This window comes from Barbatula barbatula, assembly GCF_947034865.1.
Source record: "Barbatula barbatula genome assembly, chromosome: 19".
NCBI lineage: Eukaryota > Metazoa > Chordata > Actinopteri > Cypriniformes > Nemacheilidae > Barbatula > Barbatula barbatula.
Genome location: NC_136782.1, coordinates 2,446,657 through 2,463,798, shown reverse-complemented (window position 1 = coordinate 2,463,798; position 17,142 = coordinate 2,446,657).

Below are 17,142 nucleotides of genomic sequence, written 5' to 3'. Positions count from 1 at the left end.
ATCATCCACTGATGCACTTTGTCACAAAATGCAGTTTTCAGCTCAGAAAGCTTGTTTCTGACATTCTAACAGCTCAATTAGAGCATTTTAGTAATGAAAAGTGTTCTTTGTCAAAACTGACATTCTCATCATCCACTGATGCACTTTGTCACAAAATGCAGTTTTCAGCTCAGCAAGCTTGTTTCTGACATTCTAACAGCTCACTTAGAGCATTTTTGCAATGAACAGTGTTCTTTGTCAAAACTGACATTGTCATCATCCTCTGATGGACATTGTCACAAAATGATTTTTTTAGCCCAGAAAGCTTGTTTCTGTCATTCTAACAGCTCAATCAGAGCATTTTAGTAATGAAGAGTGTTCTTTGTCAAAACTGACATTCTCATCATCCACTGATGCACTCTGTCACAAAATGCAGTTTTCAGCTCAGAAAGCTTGTTTCTGACATTCTAACAGCTCAATTAAAGCATTTTAGTAATGAACAGTGTTCTTTGTCAAAACTGACATTCTCATCATCCACTGATGCACTCTGTCACAAAATGCAGTTTTCAGCTCAGAAAGCTTGTTTCTGACATTCTAACAGTTCAATTAGAGCATTTTAGTAATGAACAGTGTTCTTTCTCAAAACTGACATTCTCATCATCCACTGATGCACTTTGTCACAAAATGCAGTTTTCAGCTCAGAAAGCTTGTTTCTGACATTCTAACAGCTCAATTAGAAAATTTTAGTAATGAACAGTGTTCTTTGTCAAAACTGACATTCTCATCATCCACTGATGCACTTTTTCAAAAAATGTAGTTCTCAGCTCAGAAATCTTGTTTCTGACATTCTAACAGCTCAATTAGAGCATTTCAGTAATATACGGTGTTCTTTGTCAATACTGACATTCTCATCATCCACTGATGCACTTTGTCACAAAATGCAGTTTGCAGCTCAGAAAGCTTGTTTCTGACATTCTAACAACTCAATTAGAGCATTTTAGTAATGAACAGTGTTCTTTGTCAAAACTGACATTCTCATCATTCACTGATGCACTCTGTCACAAAATGCAGTTTTCAGCTCAGAAAGCTTGTTTCTGACATTCTAACAGCTCAATTAGAGCATTTTAGTAATGAACAGTGTTCTTTGTCAAAACTGACATTCTCATCATCCACTGATGAACTGTGTCACAAAATGCAGTTTTCAGCTCAGCAAGCTTGTTTCTGACATTCTAACAGCTCAATTAGAGCATTTTAGTAATGAACAGTGTTCTTTGTCAAAACTGACATTCTCATCATCCTCTGATGGACATTGTCACAAAATGATTTTTTTAACCCAGGAAGCTTGTTTCTGTCATTCTAACAGCTCAATCAGAGCATTTTAGTAATGAAGAGTGTTCTTTGTCAAAACTGACATTCTCATCATCCACTGATGCACTTTGTCACAAAATGCAGTTTCTAGCTCAGAAAGCTTGTTTCTGACATTCTAACAGCTCAGTTAGAGCATTTTAATAATGAACAGTGTTCTTTGTCAATACTGACATTCTCATCATCCACTGATGCACTTTGTCACAAAATGTAGTTTTCAGCTCAGAAAGCTTGTTTCTGACATTCTAACACCTCAATCAGAGCATTTTAGTAATGAACAGTGTTCTTTGTCAAAACTGACATTCTCATCATCCACTGATGAACTGTGTCACAAAATGCAGTTTTCAGCTCAGAAATCTTGTTTCTGACATTCTAACAGCTCAATTAGAGCATTTTAGTAATGAACAGTGTTCTTTGTCAAAACTGACATTCTCATCATCCACTGATGAACTGTTTCACAAAATGCAGTTTTCAGCTCAGAAAGCTTGTTTCTGACATTCTAACAGCTCAATCAGAGCATTTTAGTAATGAAGAGTGTTCTTTGTCAAAACTGACATTCTCATCATCCACTGATGCACTCAGTCACAAAATGCAGTTTTCAGCTCAGAAAGCTTGTTTCTGACATCTAACAGCTCAATTAGAGCATTTTAGTTATGAACAGTGTTCTTTGTCAAAACTGACATTCTCATCATCCACTGATGAACTGTTTCACAAAATGCAGTTTTCAGCTCAGAAAGCTTGTTTCTGACATTCTAACAGCTCAATCAGAGCATTTTAGTAATGAAGAGTGTTCTTTGTCAAAACTGACATTCTCATCATCCACTGATGCACTTTGTCACAAAATGCAGTTTCCAGCTCAGAAAGCTTGTTTCTGACATTCTAAAAGCTCAATTAGAGCATTTTAGTAATGAACAGTGTTCTTTGTCAATACTGACATTCTCATCATCCACTGATGCACTCTGTCACAAAATGCAGTTTTCAGCTCAGAAAGCTTGTTTCTGACATTCTAACAGCTCAATTAGAGCATTTCAGTAATGAACAGTGTTCTTTGTCAAAACTGACATTCTCATCATCCACTGATGCACTCTGTCACAAAATGCAGTTTTCAGCTCAGAAAGCTTGTTTCTGACATTCTAACAGCTCAATTAGAGCATTTTAGTAATGAACAGTGTTCTTTGTCAAAACTGACATTCTCATCATCCACTGATGAACTGTTTCACAAAATGCAGTTTTCAGCTCAGAAAGCTTGTTTCTGACATTCTAACAGCTCAATCAGAGCATTTTAGTAATGAAGAGTGTTCTTTGTCAAAACTGACATTCTCATCATCCACTGATGCACTTTGTCACAAAATGCAGTTTCCAGCTCAGAAAGCTTGTTTCTGACATTCTAAAAGCTCAATTAGAGCATTTTAGTAATGAACAATGTTCTTTGTCAATACTGACATTCTCATCATCCACTGATGCACTTTGTCACAAAATGCAGTTTTCAGCTCAGAAAGCTTGTTTCTGACATTCTAACAAGTCAATTAGAACATTTCAGTAATGAACAGTGTTCTTTGTCAAAACTGACATTCTCATCATCCACTGATGCACTTTGTCACAAAATGTAGTTCTCAGCTCAGAAAGCTTGTTTCTGACATTCTAAAAGCTCAATTAGAGCATTTTAGTAATGAACAGTGTTCTTTGTCAATACTGACATTCTCATCATCCACTGATGCACTTTGTCACAAAATGCAGTTTTCAGCTCAGAAAGCTTGTTTCTGAGATTCTAACAGCTCAATTAGAGCATTTCAGTAATGAACAGTGTTCTTTGTCAAAACTGACATTCTCATCATCTACTGATGAACTGTGTCACAAAATGCAGTTTTCAGCTCAGAAAGCTTTTTTCTGAAATTCTAACAGCTCAATTAGAGCATTTTAGCAATGAACAGTGTTCTTTGTCAAAACTGACATTCTCATCATCCTCTGATGGACATTGTCACAAAATTATTTTTTTAGCCCAGGAAGCTTGTTTCTGTCATTCTAACAGCTCAATCAGAGCATTTTAGTAATGAACAGTGTTCTTTGTCAAAACTGACATTCTCATCATCCACTGATGCACTGTGTCACAAAATGCAGTTTTCAGCTCAGAAAGCTTGTTTCTGACATTCTAACAGCTCAATTAGAGCATTTTAGTAATGAACAGTGTTCTTTGTCAAAACTGAGATTCTCATCATCCACTGATGAACTGTTTCACAAAATGCAGTTTTCAGCTCAGAAAGCTTGTTTCTGACATTCTAACAGCTCAATCAGAGCATTTTAGTAATGAAGAGTGTTCTTTGTCAAAACTGACATTCTCATCATCCACTGATGCACTTTGTCACAAAATGCAGTTTCCAGCTCAGAAAGCTTGTTTCTGACATTCTAAAAGCTCAATTAGAGCATTTTTGTAATGAACAGTGTTCTTTGTCAATACTGACATTCTCATCATCCACTGATGCACTCTGTCACAAAATGCAGTTTTCAGCTCAGAAAGCTTGTTTCTGACATTCTAACAGCTCAATTAAAGCATTTCAGTAATGAACAGTGTTCTTTGTCAAAACTGACATTCTCATCATCCACTGATGCACTCTGTCACAAAATGCAGTTTTCAGCTCAGAAAGCTTGTTTCTGACATTCTAACAGCTCAATTAGAGCATTTTAGTAATGAACAGTGTTCTTTGTCAAAACTGACATTCTCATCATCCACTGATGAACTGTTTCACAAAATGCAGTTTTCAGCTCAGAAAGCTTGTTTCTGACATTCTAACAGCTCAATCAGAGCATTTTAGTAATGAAGAGTGTTCTTTGTCAAAACTGACATTCTCATCATCCTCTGATGGACATTGTCACAAAATGCATTTTTTAGCCCAGAAAGCTTGTTTCTGTCATTCTAACAGCTCAATTAGAGCATTTTAGTAATGAACAGTGTTCTTTGTCAAAACTGACATTCTCATCATCCACTGATGCACTTTGTCACAAAATGTAGTTCTCAGCTCAGAAAGCTTGTTTCTGACATTCTAAAAGCTCAATTAGAGCATTTTAGCAATGAACAGTGTTCTTTGTCAAAACTGACATTCGCATCATCCTCTGATGGACATTGTCACAAAATTATTTTTTTAGCCCAGGAAGCTTGTTTCTGTCATTCTAACAGCTCAATCAGAGCATTTTAGTAATGAAGAGTGTTCTTTGTCAAAACTGACATTCTCATCATCCACTGATGCACTGTGTCACAAAATGCAGTTTCCAGCTCAGAAAGCTTGTTTCTGACATTCTAAAAGCTCAATTAGAGCATTTTAGTAATGAACAGTGTTCTTTGTCAATACTGACATTCTCATCATCCACTGATGCACTCTGTCACAAAATGCAGTTTTCAGCTCAGAAAGCTTGTTTCTGACATTCTAACAGCTCAATTAGAGCATTTCAGTAATGAACAGTGTTCTTTGTCAAAACTGACATTCTCATCATCCACTGATGCACTCTGTCACAAAATGCAGTTTTCAGCTCAGAAAGCTTGTTTCTGACATTCTAACAGCTCAATTAGAGCATTTTAGTAATGAACAGTGTTCTTTGTCAAAACTGACATTCTCATCATCCACTGATGAACTGTTTCACAAAATGCAGTTTTCAGCTCAGAAAGCTTGTTTCTGACATTCTAAAAGCTCAATTAGAGCATTTTAGTAATGAACAGTGTTCTTTGTCAATACTGACATTCTCATCATCCACTGATGCACTTTGTCACAAAATGCAGTTTTCAGCTCAGAAAGCTTGTTTCTGACATTCTAACAGCTCAATTAGAACATTTCAGTAATGAACAGTGTTCTTTGTCAAAACTGAGTTTCTCATCATCCTCTGATGGACATTGTCACAAAATGCATTTTTTAGCCCAGAAAGCTTGTTTCTGTCATTCTAACAGCTCAATTAGAGCATTTTAGTAATGAACAGTGTTCTTTGTCAAAACTGACATTGTCATCATCCACTGATGCACTTTGTCACAAAATGTAGTTCTCAGCTCAGAAAGCTTGTTTCTGACATTCTATAAGCTCAATTTTAGTAATGAACAGTGTTCTTTGTCAATACTGACATTCTCATCATCCACTGATGCACTTTGTCACAAAATGCAGTTTTCAGCTCAGAAAGCTTGTTTCTGAGATTCTAACAGCTCAATTAGAGCATTTCAGTAATGAACAGTGTTCTTTGTCAAAACTAACATTCTCATCATCTACTGATGAACTGTGTCACAAAATGCAGTTTTCAGCTCAGAAAGCTTGTTTCTGAAATTCTAACAGCTCAATTAGAGCATTTTAGCAATGAACAGTGTTCTTTGTCAAAACTGACATTCTCATCATCCTCTGATGGACATTGTCACAAAATTATTTTTTTAGCCCAGGAAGCTTGTTTCTGTCATTCTAACAGCTCAATCAGAGCATTTTAGTAATGAAGAGTGTTCTTTGTCAAAACTGACATTCTCATCATCCACTGATGCACTGTGTCACAAAATGCAGTTTTCAGCTCAGAAAGCTTGTTTCTGACATTCTAACAGCTCAATTAGAGCATTTTAGTAATGAACAGTGTTCTTTGTCAAAACTGACATTCTCATCATCCACTGATGAACTGTTTCACAAAATGCAGTTTTCAGCTCAGAAAGCTTGTTTCTGGGAGGTCACGTGACCCACTGAAGGTATGGCGGTGTAGTTCGACTGCTCTCCGACTCGACATCCGTTATTTAACAATTTCCCAGGGATATTAACAACATTTGATCGAATTTTAATCGTATCATCGAAGGGGAAGTTATAAAACATGTCAAAACGTCAAACTTCGGAGTTTTCTCCGGTTAAAAAGCGAATTAAGGATCTACAGGACGCGCAGGGGGAAGATATCCGCGCCATTGTCGTCGAGGAGTTGAAGACACAATTCGGGCTTATCAGAGAGTTGCTTAAGGAAGAACTCGCGCCCATTATTGACAGACTCGGTACTTTGGAAGAGGACGTCCGTCGAATAAAAAACAAATTTGACAATATGCAAACCGCTCTCCGTCACGCGAAAAAAGAGACGAGTGAGGCTAAGATGGCGGTCGGTGCTCTACAAGAGAAACTGGCAAGACTGGAGGACAAAAATCGTCAGTCAAACGTCCGCTTGGTGGGATTAAAAGAAGGCACGGAAGGAGATGACCCTATACGATTCATCCAAAACCACCTCCCAAAATGGATCCCTTCTCTTGCTGGTAAGGAATTTGAGATTGAGAGAGCTCATCGTATCTACAACGGAACACATAAAACATCATCCCATCGCACAATCATCTTCAAGATGCTACGCTATACAGATCGAAATGCGATTCTTAACGGAGCTCGTCGGGCTGGTCAAATTCTCCATCAAGGAACACCGCTGCTTTTTTTCCCGGACTACAGTACACACACCGCGACTAAAAGAAGAGAGATGACTTCGGCGAGAAAGAAACTAATCCAAAAAGGGATTTCATCCTTCCTCCTCTACCCTGCGATGGTTAAAGTCATTCACGGAGGAAAGTCCTCCCTTTTCCAGACGCCAGAGGAGATCGAGAAATTCATCACCGAACTGGATTCCGCTGAAAGTGTTCCCCTGAAAACCACAGCGATCTTAATCCCGGAATCTGAGTCGGACGAGGACGTCCCTGCAAACCCCATGGAGATCCCCGGGAATATTTGATTCTCTTACATCCGTATCCAGTTCGGGTCGGGCATGGAAGAACGAACCGTGCTGCAACGGTGGTCTTGTACCCCAGAATAAGGACTATGAGGGTGGATAGAAGAGTTTGTTCTAACTCTTTGCTGGCTGCCCATTTTACTTTTGTTATTTTTCTTGTTGTTGTTGTTGTTATCATGTTCTTTGCCCAAGAATGCCCAAGTAAGTTATGTATATTTCAGTTACTTATTTCTACGTGCATCAATACTTTGTTAGATTATAGGTATGTTAACTTCTATAATTTCTACACTTATTGTTCCGGGGGATTATACTATGGTCTTCCCGTCCCTTCTCAGTTTAGATTTGGAATCAATCTTTTAAAAAGCATATGGCTATAAACATTATGTCTTGGAACGTTAACGGTTTAAATAGCCCTATTAAACGAACTAAATGTTTAGATTATCTTAGATGCAAAAATATAACTATCGCTTTAATACAAGAATCTCATTTAAAAGCAGTAGACGTACATCGCTTTCAAAATAAATATTTTAAACTGATCTCCTCTTCTTCTGCTGCTAACAAAACTAAAGGGGTACTGATCATTTCCAGGCGCAATGCGACTTTCAAAATTTTAAATTCGGGAGGAGACTCAGCAGGCCGAATTACTTATGCAGTTGGGACCCTAAATAATGTTAAATATGCCTTTATGTCCGTATACGCACCTACAGAGTGGGACACCTCATTTTTTCAGGAATTATTGTGTCTGGTAATGAGTTTGGAAGAATGTCAATTAGTGATTGGAGGGGACTTTAATACTGTGCTGGATACTCAATTGGATAGATCCCATTTTTCTAAATACGATGCACCCATTTCTCAATGTTTTAAAGACTTTTTGCTTCAGGCTAATTTAAATGATGCCTGGCGGCTACAAAATGACGGCACCAAAGATTATACATTTTTCTCAGCACGTCACAAAAGTTATTCTAGAATCGATTATCTCCTTACATCCCCATCTCTTACCCCTCATATAGCGAAAGTTAATATTCTCCCTATTGTCATATCAGATCATTCTCCTTTGATGACATCACTAACCCCAATTTCACGGAGAGCCACAAATAATCGATGGAGATTTAACACTTCACTGCTACAAAACGATGCATTTGTGACTGATCTACGTAACTCCTTGGTGAATTTCCTACAAATAAATAGAGATTCAGCCTCAGATCCTCAAATACTGTGGGAAACCACTAAATGTTTTATAAGGGGTAAATGTATAAGCTTTTCTGCCTATATAAAAAAATGTAGAGAGAACCGCAAATCAGAACTGGAAGAACAGATTGATATAATAGAGAAGGAATTAAAGGTAAAGTTTTGTGAGTCTAGAGCTAAGGAAATAAAAGTTTACAAAGCGGAATTACAATCTATTTATTCTCATAGAGCTGAATTCATCATACACCGTACTAAACAATCTTATTATTTCCACGGAGAACGTTCATCAAAATTGTTGGCCTGGAGGTTGAAAGGGAACGAAGCTAAGGCCAATATATCAGCTATTAGACAAGAAGGCTCGGTATACACCCAACCTGAAAAGGTGAACAGCGTATTTGAACAATATTACCAACAGCTATATACTTCAGAATCCAGAACCACACCAGCACATATTAATTTGTTCCTTAAACAAGTAACTCTCCCGCAACTAAATGACACTCAGCGGGAAATACTAGACAGCCCTCTGACAATTGAGGAATTAAAATCCGCTCTAGATTCTTTAAACAATAATAAGGCTCCGGGATTAGATGGAATTCCCCCAGAACTATTGAAAACAATTTGGGATTTAGTTGCACCCTTGATTCTGGATTCATTCAATTTTGCTTTGGAGAAGGGAGCTTTGCATAGGGACCAAACCACGGCTTTAATAACTTTAATACTGAAGAAGGAGAAGGACCCACTAGAATGTTCCAGTTACAGACCAATAAGTCTTCTATCCACCGACTCGAAATTGATGGCAAAAGTGCTAGCTCTAAGATTAAACAGCTGCGTTGGAGATTTGATTGGGGGTGATCAAACCGGTTTTATGTTGGGGAGATTCGCAGCAGATAACATACGTAGACTGCTTCATGTCATTGAACAAACAGATAATTACCCGACTTCCTCTGCAATCCTCTCTCTGGATGCAGAGAAAGCTTTCGATCGAATTGAGTGGAATTTCTTGTGGTCAGTTCTGGAGCATTTCGGTTTTGGCCCTTTCTTTCAACGAGCCGTTAAAACCATTTATTCGGAATGTTCAGCTAAAGTACTGACCGGTTTTCATATCTCCGCTCCGTTTTATCTTGGTAGAGGTACTCGACAAGGTTGCCCATTATCACCACTGCTTTTTAATTTATCATTAGAGCCTTTAGCTCAAGCAATCAGACAATGTGCTTTAATATCTCCTATTACCTGTGTGAACACCTCTCATAAAATTTCACTCTATGCAGATGATAGTTTGTTGTATGTGTCAAATATTAAAGAGTCAATTAAGGAATGCCTGCAGCTATTCAATACTTTCGGCAAATTATCCGGCTATAAAATTAATTGGAATAAGTCTGTCTTTATGCCCCTTAACACAACAGCTAAATCAGAGATTCAGACTCTTGATACCTCAATACCAATTGCTGACCAGTTTACTTATCTTGGAATTAAAATCTTTCCATCATTACCTCGCATTGCTAAATGGAATTATCAATCCCTTCTGGATAACATAAAAAAGGATCTTCAATGTTGGGCCCCTCTCTGTTTAGCTGTTCATGGCCGTATTGCTACAATCAAAATGAATATACTCCCAAGACTAGGCTTTTTATTTTCAACCTTGCCTCTGGCGCCACCTACTGACTATTTTAAAGTACTTAATTCGATAGTGACAAAATTCATATGGAATAATAAACGTCCTAGAATTCGATTGAAATTTATGCACAGATTTAGATTACATGGTGGACTATCGCTACCAGATTTCCAATCCTATTATTTAGCATACCAAATGAGACCACTCAGGACATGGATGGATACTGAATCACTTATACCTTGGCGGGCAATAGAAAATAATATTATTTATCCATTGCGTCTACAGGATTTACCCTTTACAGGATTATCTAAAACAATGTTATCACAATTTGGCCCAATTATTAGGCAATCTATCAAAATTTGGAAAGCAGCAGAAAAGACTATGGGAGCTTCAGCTAAATATTGCAAATCCACACCTATTTGGCATAATACCAATCTTTGTATGGCAAAAAATGTATTTATTTTTACACCTTGGACAGAATCCGGCATATTCACCCTTAAAGATATATACAATGATGATGGGCTTAAGCCCTTTCAGATCCTACAAGACGAGTTTTCTATTCCAAGGTCCTCCTTTTCATTATATCTAAGGTTAAGATCGGTATTGAAAGCCTATGGGGTGCCTTGGTCGGCTAAATTGGGTCCTCATCCCATGATAAATTGGATAGATTCCAGTATGGGCTCTAAAGGAAGTGTAAGTAGGATTAATGAACAGATGGTGGTACACCAATATATAAAAATGCCGATTGAGAACTTCTGGGAAAGGGAACTGAATGTGACAATTGATTGGGACAATGTTTGGAAAAACTGTTTTGCCTGCTCTAAAAATCCAGCTCACCAAATGATTCATTTTAAACTCATTCATAAGGCTTATACAACTCCATGGCTATTGTGTAAAATGAAAAGAAAGCAAAATCCTTTTTGCCACCTATGTGAGGGTTCTAATATGGGCACTTATATGCATATGTTTTGGTATTGTCCTTGTGTTACAATGTTTTGGTCACTGGTGCAGACCGAACTATCTGTCTTGATGGACATTGAGATCCAGAGAGAACCATTACTTTTCCTGCTGCTTGATGATTCTTCGTTGTCACTGTCTCTTAATCAAAGGAGGATTCTGTCCACTGCCCTTACTGCAGCTAAAAAAGTAATCCTAAAATTATGGTTTGAGCCTTCCATACCGGTTATGTGCACATGGAGATCGTATCTTTTGGACATTGCTCGTCTGGAAGGTACTACTGCAAGGATTCTTGGTGCCTCTGGGAAGACGATACAGTTTTGGATGGACCTCATTGACAATCTATCAGAAAAACAATAAAAGCTAAATTAATGATTTTGTTTTTCTGCCTTCCAATGTGTATTTGTATTCTGATTTATTTTTGTTTAGTTTCCCATTTTTTATTTATCATTATTTTATGGTTATGTATTATTTTCTCTTTATTTACTTGTACATACCTATAATATCTTGAAATGTATGTATAACTGTCATCTTGGGAGGTTCTTGGGCATGTTTGTAAACAAAATATAAAAATGTTAATAAAAAATAAGTCAAAAAAAAAAAAAAAAAAAAGAAAGCTTGTTTCTGACATTCTAACAGCTCAATCAGATCATTTTAGTAATGAAGAGTGTTCTTTGTCAAAACTGACATTCTCATCATCCACTGATGCACTTTGTCACAAAATGCAGTTTCCAGCTCAGAAAGCTTGTTTCTGACATTCTAAAAGCTCAATTAGAGCATTTTAGTAATGAACAGTGTTCTTTGTCAATACTGACATTCTCATCATCCACTGATGCACTCTGTCACAAAATGCAGTTTTCAGCTCAGAAAGCTTGTTTCTGACATTCTAACAGCTCAATTAGAGCATTTCAGTAATGAACAGTGTTCTTTGTCAAAACTGACATTCTCATCATCCACTGATGCACTCTGTCACAAAATGCAGTTTTCAGCTCAGAAAGCTTGTTTCTGACATTCTAACAGCTCAATTAGAGCATTTTAGTAATGAACAGTGTTCTTTGTCAAAACTGACATTCTCATTATCCACTGATGAACTGTTTCACAAAATGCAGTTTTCAGCTCAGAAAGCTTGTTTCTGACATTCTAACAGCTCAATCAGAGCATTTTAGTAATGAAGAGTGTTCTTTGTCAAAACTGACATTCTCATCATCCACTGATGCACTTTGTCACAAAATGCAGTTTCCAGCTCAGAAAGCTTGTTTCTGACATTCTAAAAGCTCAATTAGAGCATTTTAGTAATGAACAGTGTTCTTTGTCAATACTGACATTCTCATCATCCACTGATGCACTTTGTCACAAAATGCAGTTTTCAGCTCAGAAAGCTTGTTTCTGACATTCTAACAGCTCAATTAGAGCATTTTAGTAATGAAAAGTGTTCTTTGTCAATACTGACATTCTCATCATCCACTGATGCACTTTGTCACAAAATGTAGTTCTCAGCTCAGAAAGCTTGTTTCTGACATTCTAACAGCTCAATTAGAGCATTTCAGTAATGAACAGTGTTCTTTGTCAAAACTGACATTCTCATCATCTACTGATGAACTGTGTCACAAAATGCAGTTTTCAGCTCAGCAAGCTTGTTTCTGACATTCTAACAGCTCACTTAGAGCATTTTTGCAATGAACAGTGTTCTTTGTCAAAACTGACATTGTCATCATCCTCTGATGGACATTGTCACAAAATGATTTTTTAGCCCAGAAAGCTTGTTTCTGTCATTCTAACAGCTCAATCAGAGCATTTTAGTAATGAAGAGTGTTCTTTGTCAAAACTGACATTCTCATCATCCACTGATGCACTCTGTCACAAAATGCAGTTTTCAGCTCAGAAAGCTTGTTTCTGACATTCTAACAGCTCAATTAGAGCATTTTAGTAATGAACAGTGTTCTTTGTCAAAACTGACATTCTCATCATCCACTTATGCACTCTGTCACAAAATGCAGTTTTCAGCTCAGAAAGCTTGTTTCTGACATTCTAACAGTTCAATTAGAGCATTTTAGTAATGAACAGTGTTCTTTCTCAAAACTGACATTCTCATCATCCACTGATGCACTTTGTCACAAAATGCAGTTTTCAGCTCAGAAAGCTTGTTTCTGACATTCTAACAGCTCAATTAGAAAATTTTAGTAATGAACAGTGTTCTTTGTCAAAACTGACATTCTCATCATCCACTGATGCACATTTTCAAAAAATGTAGTTCTCAGCTCAGAAATCTTGTTTCTGACATTCTAACAGCTCAATTAGAGCATTTCAGTAATATACGGTGTTCTTTGTCAATACTGACATTCTCATCATCCACTGATGCACTTTGTCACAAAATGCAGTTTGCAGCTCAGAAAGCTTGTTTCTGACATTCTAACAACTCAATTAGAGCATTTTAGTAATGAACAGTGTTCTTTGTCAAAACTGACATTCTCATCATTCACTGATGCACTCTGTCACAAAATGCAGTTTTCAGCTCAGAAAGCTTGTTTCTGACATTCTAACAGCTCAATTAGAGCATTTTAGTAATGAACAGTGTTCTTTGTCAAAACTGACATTCTCATCATCCACTGATGAACTGTGTCACAAAATGCAGTTTTCAGCTCAGCAAGCTTGTTTCTGACATTCTAACAGCTCAATTAGAGCATTTTAGTAATGAACAGTGTTCTTTGTCAAAACTGACATTCTCATCATCCTCTGATGGACATTGTCACAAAATGATTTTTTTAACCCAGGAAGCTTGTTTCTGTCATTCTAACAGCTCAATCAGAGCATTTTAGTAATGAAGAGTGTTCTTTGTCAAAACTGACATTCTCATCATCCACTGATGCACTTTGTCACAAAATGCAGTTTCTAGCTCAGAAAGCTTGTTTCTGACATTCTAACAGCTCAGTTAGAGCATTTTAATAATGAACAGTGTTCTTTGTCAATACTGACATTCTCATCATCCACTGATGCACTTTGTCACAAAATGTAGTTTTCAGCTCAGAAAGCTTGTTTCTGACATTCTAACACCTCAATCAGAGCATTTTAGTAATGAACAGTGTTCTTTGTCAAAACTGACATTCTCATCATCCATTGATGAACTGTGTCACAAAATGCAGTTTTCAGCTCAGCAAGCTTGTTTCTGACATTCTAACAGCTCAATTAGAGCATTTTAGTAATGAACAGTGTTCTTTGTCAAAACTGACATTCTCATCATCCTCTGATGGACATTGTCACAAAATGACTTTTTTAGCCCAGAAAGCTTGTTTCTCTCATTCTAACAGCTCAATCAGAGCATTTTAGTATGAAGAGTGTTCTTTGTCAAAACTGACATTCTCATCATCCACTGATGCACTCTGTCACAAAATGCAGTTTTCAGCTCAGAAAGCTTGTTTCTGACATTCTAACAGCTCAATTAGAGCATTTTAGTAATGGACAGTGTTCTTTGTCAAAACTGACATTCTCATCATCCACTGATGAACTGTGTCACAAAATGCAGTTTTCAGCTCAGAAATCTTGTTTCTGACATTCTAACAGCTCAATGAGAGCATTTTAGTAATGAACAGTGTTCTTTGTCAAAACTGACATTCTCATCATCCACTGATGCACTCAGTCACAAAATGCAGTTTTCAGCTCAGAAAGCTTGTTTCTGACATCTAACAGCTCAATTAGAGCATTTTAGTTATGAACAGTGTTCTTTGTCAAAACTGACATTCTCATCATCCACTGATGAACTGTTTCACAAAATGCAGTTTTCAGCTCAGAAAGCTTGTTTCTGACATTCTAACAGCTCAATCAGAGCATTTTAGTAATGAAGAGTGTTCTTTGTCAAAACTGACATTCTCATCATCCACTGATGCACTTTGTCACAAAATGCAGTTTCCAGCTCAGAAAGCTTGTTTCTGACATTCTAAAAGCTCAATTAGAGCATTTTAGTAATGAACAGTGTTCTTTGTCAATACTGACATTCTCATCATCCACTGATGCACTCTGTCACAAAATGCAGTTTTCAGCTCAGAAAGCTTGTTTCTGACATTCTAACAGCTCAATTAGAGCATTTTAGTAATGAACAGTGTTCTTTGTCAAAACTGACATTCTCATCATCCACTGATGCACTTTGTCACAAAATGCAGTTTCCAGCTCAGAAAGCTTGTTTCTGACATTCTAAAAGCTCAATTAGAGCATTTTAGTAATGAACAATGTTCTTTGTCAATACTGACATTCTCATCATCCACTGATGCACTTTGTCACAAAATGCAGTTTTCAGCTCAGAAAGCTTGTTTCTGACATTCTAACAGCTCAATTAGAACATTTCAGTAATGAACAGTGTTCTTTGTCAATACTGACATTCTCATCATCCACTGATGCACTTTGTCACAAAATGTAGTTCTCAGCTCAGAAAGCTTGTTTCTGACATTCTAAAAGCTCAATTAGAGCATTTTAGTAATGAACAGTGTTCTTTGTCAATACTGACATTCTCATCATCCACTGATGCACTTTGTCACAAAATGCAGTTTTCAGCTCAGAAAGCTTGTTTCTGAGATTCTAACAGCTCAATTAGAGCATTTCAGTAATGAACAGTGTTCTTTGTCAAAACTGACATTCTCATCATCTACTGATGAACTGTGTCACAAAATGCAGTTTTCAGCTCAGAAAGCTTTTTTCTGAAATTCTAACAGCTCAATTAGAGCATTTTAGCAATGAACAGTGTTCTTTGTCAAAACTGACATTCTCATCATCCACTGATGCACTCTGTCACAAAATGCAGTTTTCAGATCAGAAAGCTTGTTTCTGACATTCTAACAGCTCAATTAGAGCATTTTAGTAATGAACAGTGTTCTTTGTCAAAACTGACATTCTCATCATCCACTGATGAACTGTTTCACAAAATGCAGTTTTCAGCTCAGAAAGCTTGTTTCTGACATTCTAACAGCTCAATCAGAGCATTTTAGTAATGAACAGTGTTCTTTGTCAAAACTGACATTCTCATCATCCACTGATGCACTCTGTCACAAAATGCAGTTTTCAGATCAGAAAGCTTGTTTCTGACATTCTAACAGCTCAATTAGAGCATTTTAGTAATGAACAGTGTTCTTTGTCAAAACTGACATTCTCATCATCCACTGATGAACTGTTTCACAAAATGCAGTTTTCAGCTCAGAAAGCTTGTTTCTGACATTCTAACAGCTCAATCAGAGCATTTTAGTAATGAAGAGTGTTCTTTGTCAAAACTGACATTCTCATCATCCACTGATGCACTTTGTCACAAAATGCAGTTTCCAGCTCAGAAAGCTTGTTTCTGACATTCTAAAAGCTCAATTAGAGCATTTTAGTAATGAACAATGTTCTTTGTCAATACTGACATTCTCATCATCCACTGATGCACTTTGTCACAAAATGCAGTTTTCAGCTCAGAAAGCTTGTTTCTGACATTCTAACAGCTCAATTAGAACATTTCAGTAATGAACAGTGTTCTTTGTCAAAACTGAGTTTCTCATCATCCTCTGATGGACATTGTCACAAAATACATTTTTTAGCCCAGAAAGCTTGTTTCTGTCATTCTAACAGCTCAATTAGAGCATTTTAGTAATGAACAGTGTTCTTTGTCAAAACTGACATTCTCATCATCCACTGATGCACTTTGTCACAAAATGTAGTTCTCAGCTCAGAAAGCTTGTTTCTGACATTCTAAAAGCTCAATTAGAGCATTTTAGTAATGAACAGTGTTCTTTGTCAATACTGACATTCTCATCATCCACTGATGCACTTTGTCACAAAATGCAGTTTTCAGCTCAGAAAGCTTGTTTCTGAGATTCAAACAGCTCAATTAGAGCATTTCAGTAATGAACAGTGTTCTTTGTCAAAACTGACATTCTCATCATCTACTGATGAACTGTGTCACAAAATGCAGTTTTCAGCTCAGAAAGCTTGTTTCTGAAATTCTAACAGCTCAATTAGAGCATTTTAGCAATGAACAGTGTTCTTTGTCAAAACTGACATTCTCATCATCCTCTGATGGACATTGTCACAAAATTATTTTTTTAGCCCAGGAAGCTTGTTTCTGTCATTCTAACAGCTCAATCAGAGCATTTTAGTAATGAAGAGTGTTCTTTGTCAAAACTGACATTCTCATCATCCACTGATGCACTGTGTCACAAAATGCAGTTTTCAGCTCAGAAAGCTTGTTTCTGACATTCTAACAGCTCAATTAGAGCATTTCAGTAATGAACAGTGTTCTTTGTCAAAACTGACATTCTCATCATCCACTGATGCACTCTGTCACAAAATGCAGTTTTCAGCTCAGAAAGCTTGTTTCTGAC